This window comes from Palaemon carinicauda, chromosome 19 (genome assembly GCF_036898095.1).
Source record: "Palaemon carinicauda isolate YSFRI2023 chromosome 19, ASM3689809v2, whole genome shotgun sequence".
Classification (NCBI taxonomy): domain Eukaryota; kingdom Metazoa; phylum Arthropoda; class Malacostraca; order Decapoda; family Palaemonidae; genus Palaemon; species Palaemon carinicauda.
In genome coordinates, this window is record NC_090743.1 from 51,771,470 (window position 1) to 51,778,969 (window position 7,500).

Genomic DNA, 7,500 nt, shown 5'->3' on the forward strand with positions numbered 1-7,500 from the left:
GATCAAAGGAAAAGGCAAAAGCTAGAAGAATGAAGTGACAATTACATGTGCAATGGTGAAATGGGAGAAGGTCGTGTTCCCATTATATTGTCTATGATTTAAGTTTCAAAGACCTCTCTTGGGTGGTAGAGGCACATGGCAATTGTGTTCTCGTACCTTGACCCTGCAGACCTATCATATACACCATGGTTAGCACCCAAGCTAGGAACAGGGAGGTTCAGACCGTAGATGTTAAAGACTCAGGAAGAGGACCTACAGGTATACCCTGACACCAAGGGATAGGAATGTAGTATTTAGCAGCGAAATGTATCAAAGACATTGATTGAATCTCTTAGTAACCCTCAAATGCCAAGTGTCATCAACGAACAGTCATTGCCTGCCTACCCCCCTTGATTCTAGCTTAGGTGGAAAGGGGGCTTTGGTATGGTCAGTCTCTAATGCATTGTCACTGTCCCTTATCTCTGTCATTCATGACCGACCTCTAAATTAAACCATAGGCAAGTACAACATGAAAATGCCTTTAGTCCTTCATATTGATTTCAATATAGTACCCCTTTATATTTAATTATATCCTAACGTCAAGTATGTCAGTAAAGAAACTTGTTTTTCTTTTTTATGCTTTATATTGGTAAGCAAATTTGGGGTTTATGAATTGCATCAACACTTACACATTTTATGTAAGCGGCAATAGGAAAAAAAATATTTTTAGCCCTTATTAGTAATAAACTTTTGATAAATGAGTAATTGTTTTGATTGCTAATTTGCCTGATGGACTTTACATTCAAGGAAGTTATTTATAATTGAACCGAATGCCAACTTAGTATGTGAGATAGTAATAAATTATTATTGTTTCAGATATTTAATTGGCATTTATATGCATCTCTGGGGATTTTATTGATATTTCAATGTACATTAAATCCAGTAAAATTCACAGATATAACCTATGCCAGCGCGTGACTACAACAGTAAAGTACTAATGAAACCTGACACTTAATATGACTGTAAGTTATGGATTCGGTTAAGAAAAATGTCTTGGGTTTAATCTTATCAGAAATTTCGATGGTTTACATTTTATACATATATATATATATATATATATATATATATATATATATATATATATATATATATATATATATATACATATATATATATACACACACATATATGTATATATATATATATATATATATATATATATATATATATATATATATATATATATATATATATATATATATTTTCTTTTTAATGAGGCCACTTGGAAAAAATACAATTTTTCAAACAAAGATTTGACAGAAAATAACTTTGTAAACAGTGCAGAATCTGAAAAATAAAGATGATAGAGAAGAACTTGAGATAGGTATTCAGAAATTCGACTTAAAATCAAGTTACCATATGAATCAAGAGAGAGAGAGAGAGAGAGAGAGAGAGAGAGAGAGAGAGAGAGAGAGAGAGAGAGAGAGAGAGAGGAGAGAGAGAGAGAGAGATGCTTTTATAAAGTTGGAAGGCTATGAACTCGCAGAAAATTTGAAGAAAAAACTTGTGGATTATTGATACTGGGATTACTTATTAGCAATATATATAATCAACTTAATATCTCTCTCATTGAAAACAAAGCATTTATTTATGAGCATGGAAAGTTACGTTTACATGTATATTTAACTGAAAGATCTTTGTAAGTAGCTTCTGTTCAGTTGGTAGTAACTGTATCTTCATAGGTGGCTGTTATCAAAGTCTACAACATCCTCTGTAGCTGCTTATACTAGCGTCGAATCGGATCATTTTCTGATCAACATTTTCAATATATATATATATATATATATATATATATTATATATATATATACACACACACACACACACACATATATATATATATATATACACACACACATATATATATATACATATATATATATATATATATATATATATATATATATGTGTGTGTGTGTGTCTGTCTGTGTTTGTATGTGTTCTTTCCTAAATGGTGGTAACTCCAGTAGAAAAGCAATTGAAGTACTTGTTCTATGCTTTAACTCCTGAATCATGTATTAGGAATTATATTGCAGTGTGTACTCTTAGATAATTGTCGTGAGAGAGAGAGAGAGAGAGAGAGAGAGAGAGAGAGAGAGAGAGAGAGAGAGAGAGAGAGAGAGAGAGAGAGAGAACATATACAAGTACATTATAGTGTCCAGCTGATGAATAGGTTAAACTTTGGTCATTTAACAATGTTAGGTTGTCAATTAATGATTAATAGTTATATTTAGTATTGAATAATTTAAAATGTTTATTGCGAAATATTTGTAAACACTATACATCATCACTTATATCTTATCAGCTTTAAGAGTAAGTATACTCTGTATATATCGATAGTTATGTATTCAATCTTGTAAAATCCGATAATATTGTTACACGTATAGGCTATGTATATTATATGTATCCATGTTCATTATCAGGATTTTGCCATGATAGTCAATTTTTATACATATACAGCTTCTAGTAACCCTAAATAATAATAATAGTAATAATGTTTACAGAGGAACTAATTATTCATGTTCACTGTATCTATGATTATATATTAAGCAGCATGTCGCTACCTAATTGAGAATCATTGACTTATATATAATGGAAAGAAAAAGATTTAGATTAGTTTCATACTTTGGCTAACTATTCAGAATATAATTTAGTGTTCCCATAGTCGTAATATTTAATTTTGATTTTATTTTACCATTGTATACTTTATAAGCACAACATGAAAACGTAGTTGATTACTATTATCGTAAATATAATACTAATAGTATTACAATTCTTCTTCACTCATAGGGCTAAGCACTACACTGTAATTATTCTGTGGTTACTTTCCACTTTGTAAGAGTAGCAAAGACTCTTTCCAAATTTAAGTTCTCCATGATTCTTTCATTATGGAAAGCAGGTCTTCTAGGACACTCAACCAAACAATATTTCTCTAGTCGTGTGTAGTGTCATAGCCTCTGTTCCATGGTCTCCTTCCACGGTCTTAGGTTAGCGTTCTCTGCTTGTGGGTATTCTCCGGCACACTATTCTGTGAATTCTTATTTCCTTTCCTCACTGGGTTATTTTCCCAGTTGGAGCCCTTGGGCGTATAGCTTCCCGCTTTTCCAACAATGATTGTAGCTTAGCTGCTAATAATAATAATAATAATAATAAGAAGAAGAAGAAGAAGAAGAAGAAGAAGAAGAAGAAGAAGAAGAAGAAGAAGCAGGGATGAACACATATTACTGTCTCTAATTAGGGGATTGAATCTCTCAAAAATATGATTTCAATACTCTCCAGGCATTTCAAATCTTCCTGGAATAATTCCAATCCTTTCCAGACAACAAGTGTACTAGGTAAATTTTCGAAAGAGCAATGTGCTATTGAAACATTAGATTGTTTTCTTATTTGTATGCAATTATATTGGGAATTTTTTTAGCCAACTTTCCTTTCTAGAAATTGTGTTGAATAAGAAAATCTGGAACTGATGAGGAGAGATGCATGCCTGTAGAATTGAAATGTTGAGATAGGCCTACGAAGGAGCAGTTGTCAAAACGTTTTGACGATTTTCAAATTATGGATCGTTGTAAGTAGTATATTCTGTAATCCAGAAGTGTTAGGAGGGTGGAAGAACGTTCTATCTTGAATATTTATGGGTGATGGGGAAGGATATGGGAAAGGAAACGTTGAACAAATGCAAGATTGAGCTGAATAACGTAGCATGTGTATGAGGTAGAAAGCTATTGATAAACCTTTTGTTTTATGTAGGTATACCAAGATTTGACAGTTAAAGGATGAACGCAGCATTGACCAGTCTCTCTCTCTCTCTCTCTCTCTCTCTCTCTCTCTCTCTCTCTCTCTCTCTCTCGAGCTTGTTAAGGAAAACAGCTTTATTTGGAGAAAATCTATATTGTTTCTCTCTGTGTATATATGTGCGTGTAACCTAAGGAATCTTGATATCTTTAGTCTTCAAGCAGGAGCATGTATGTATGACTCTTTGCGTTCTGTACTTCTGAAATGGTACAGAGCGTTGATGTATTAATTTATTTATAGCTATCATTGCCATTTCACTGAAATTACTTGTATATTATTACACTTATTTAGAATGTGCGCTCTCATTTGCAGCAAACAAAAAGGGCCTTTAGTTTTAAAACTTAGAAAAATTGTGAAATGAACAAAATTGTAGAGCACTGCATTATTATTGATATTATTATTACTATTATTATTATTGGTATAATTATTAGCAAACCAACATTAATATAGATCTTTCATTAATAAACTATAAAAAAAAACTTCTGTCAGACTGTTCAACAACAAGAAAAAACCTTGTGACAATATGGCCCAGTACGAAGGGCAGATGACTTTCTACATTGAAATATTTCGTCTTGCTTTTAGTAACGTAAGTCGTGATATTGAGAATAAAACTAAGCTTTGACTGTCTTCAGAAGGGAATGTAATATTTTTTTTTTATCATTACTTCAAATTTAGTCCTAAAAGTTTTTTTTTTTCTTGTCATTGTCTTTAGATTATGTTTTTTTTTTTTCGTTTGCAGAATAAGATAGTTAGGAATGAATGATTTAAAGTTTTCAGGCATCCTGACATCTAAGGTCAGGAAAGTTGTTTTGAGAGTTTTAGAAATCAAAATTAAAATGTTAGTCTTAACAGTCTCAAAATGCAAGAAGATTGTCTTGAAATTGTCTGTACATTAAGACATGATTTTTTTTTTTTTTTTTACCTTTACGGCAATACAAATTTGGCCTTAAGAATGAGAAATTTGATTTTGATCTTTTGTTAACAGTTATACGAAATGTTTCATAGCCTTTTTTTTTACAAGACATGGTTTTGACTTTCTTTGGAGAATAAAACTCTGGGATTGTTGCATCCTATAAATATGACAAAACTGCTTTTCTGTTGAGATTAAAAGGAAAAAAATCTATTTTGGCATTATGTTGATGAATAAAAAATCCTTAGCATAATGAGAACACAGAACTAAATCGTATAAGCCTATAATAGTCATGAGAAAATATATAATGGAAACTACACACAACACACACACACACACATATATATATATATAATTCATATATATATATATATATATATATATATATATATATATATATATATATATATATGTGTGTGTGTGTGTGTGTGTGTGTGTGTTTAAAACTTATTCGCTCACTAGGCCCGTCATATAAAGTTTAAAATGCGATGAGATTAACGTACTATATGCTGTATGATATTAGCTAATTACTCTGCGTTATTTTAATATAAATGGAATTGCTGTTACACTAAACGGAGTATATTGTAAGAGCAATAAATTAATAGAATGGGCGCTGGGGTAATCAAGGAAGGAGGGGGAAGAGGTAGTTTGAATTTTCGTTGAATCATGGTGTGCTACTGGTAATCATATCTTCCCATTCCCTTAGGCCATGCCTTCTAAAACTCCCTATATCCATATATTTCAGATACACAACTTCTCTCTCTCTCTCTCTCTCTCTCTCTCTCTCTCTCTCTCTCTCTCTCTCTCGTTAATGTATAGTATAGAACTATTTAGGCTACGTACTTATTGATGTTAGTTTTGACCGAATTTCATATAGACTCTTAACAAACATTCATACACTTTGCACACGCACCTAACGATGTTCACCCGTAGAAAATCAATATCTCCTAAAGAGGAATGACTGACAATACCATAGAAGCTCCAAGTGAGCTGGATTTGAGCTGATTTAAATGTAGGATGGCATAGTCTCAGCCGTTCCTAGACCGACTTCTCTCTCTCTCTCTACCTCGCACCGTGTCTGTCGTTTCGTTTCATGGTTGAGGACACTTTTCAGCGGTGGGGGCAAGGTAAACACCAAAGGTTTCCGTAAGCTTCTGCGTGTATGATTCATGAGAGATGAAAAGAAAAATTAAAGAAAAAGAGAGAGAAATATGTATAACAGGTTGGTAAGAGTTTAGTATAGTATAGTGGACTTGGGCAGGCGGACCACACTACCCTCTGGCTACACTCCACATACCTAGGCGTAATATGAGAGGAGTCGGGGAGAGGAGGTAGTGGCCCACCCTGCACAACAGCACCTAAAGCAGATGAGGAGGAGAAACACGGCTCCTCCACCGTTACTCACTGAGGAGGAGGAGGAGGAGGCAACTCTTCCTTCCCGGCCTATGACAAGGAACAGGTCAAGTATAGGCCTCTTGGAAAAGAGAAGGTGGACTTAGAGCGGGCTACTGTTTTCTCTGTTATTGTATATTTTACTGTTAAGAATGGGTCTCTCTCTCTCTCTCTCTCTCTCTCTCTCTCTCTCTCTCTCTCTCTCTCTGAGAGATTTCAACGTTAGGTTAAGCTCTGATCTCGAGCCATATTGAGAGAAAATTTTCTGTCAGCATTGCTTTCTCTTTTCGGTGGTGTTTTTGTATCACATCCCTTTGTTTTTTATGTTATTTCAAGTCCTCTTCCTCTTCCTGTTTTGTCTTCAGTTTCCTATACCTACATTACTATCTCTCTCTCTCTCTCTCTCTCTCCTCTCTCTCTCTCTCTCTCTCTCTCTCTCTCTCTCTCTCACATTGATCTCCTTTCACCTTCCATGGGATGATGTTTGCTACTGACAGTTGTGAAAGGATTTGCAAAGGCTTGTTTTTGTTATGTTGTATTTTGTTTACTATCAGTCAAATGGCCATAGCTGTTGTTCCAGTAATCTTGAAGCGAGAGAGAGAGAGAGAGAGAGAGAGAGAGAGAGAGAGAGAGAGAGAGAGAGAGAGAGAGAGAGAGAGAGAGAGAGTGCAACATTTACAAAACGCTGGAATGATAGGAGTGCATCCAAGACGGAAAGCGGAGAGCGTGTAAAAATAACAATTATGAAAGAAGATAATGGTGATGTATGTCGGTGCGTGTGCTTCTGTGTCCACGCCCATTTGCGTGTGTAAGCGCGTTTATTTACAAGCAAGAATTTGGCAGTAGGCGAGAGAGAGAGATCAGACCAGACTACGTGTGACTGCGAGTGGTGACTGTGTGTGTGTGTGTGTCTGTCTGTGTGTTCCATTGATGAAGGAGACTCGGTAGCCATACACACCAATGGTTGCTGCTTCGTCGTTCATCCTCGGCCTACACCTCCTCCCTTTCACGACAAACACCTGCAGCTGGGAAACGGGTACTAGGTCTAGGAGGAGAATGAGAAGACGAACTAAAAGGAGGCAGAAGAAGATGACGGAGTGCGACCAGCTGTGGTCATAGCACACGGAAAAACACGCATGTATATACACACACACACTCACCTTGTCGTTTTGCGTCTGGCGATCACTCATGAGCATCCTACTAGTACGCCACTTCACTACACCTGTACACATTTTATCTCCATGAGAGAGGCACCGCCTATGCGAGTTCTCACAAAGCGTCGCCTCCGAACTAAACACTTCTCTTCGTCATGATCATCACTATACCACACACCAGCGCGGGGGAGACAATACTAAACTACACCGACTG

At 35.2% G+C, this 7,500-nt stretch overlaps 1 protein-coding gene across 1 annotated transcript in view; it reads right to left on the reverse strand.

Annotated features, from left to right (window-relative positions):
* LOC137658637 (uncharacterized) overlaps positions 1 to 7,500 on the reverse strand; it is a 156,914-nt gene that overhangs the window by 149,376 nt on the left and 38 nt on the right. The window contains exon 1 of the mRNA XM_068393569.1: positions 7,293 to 7,500. This exon is cut by the window's right edge and continues 38 nt beyond it. The gene's annotated coding sequence lies outside the window, so the exon portion shown is untranslated. The remainder of the gene's footprint in view (positions 1 to 7,292) is intronic.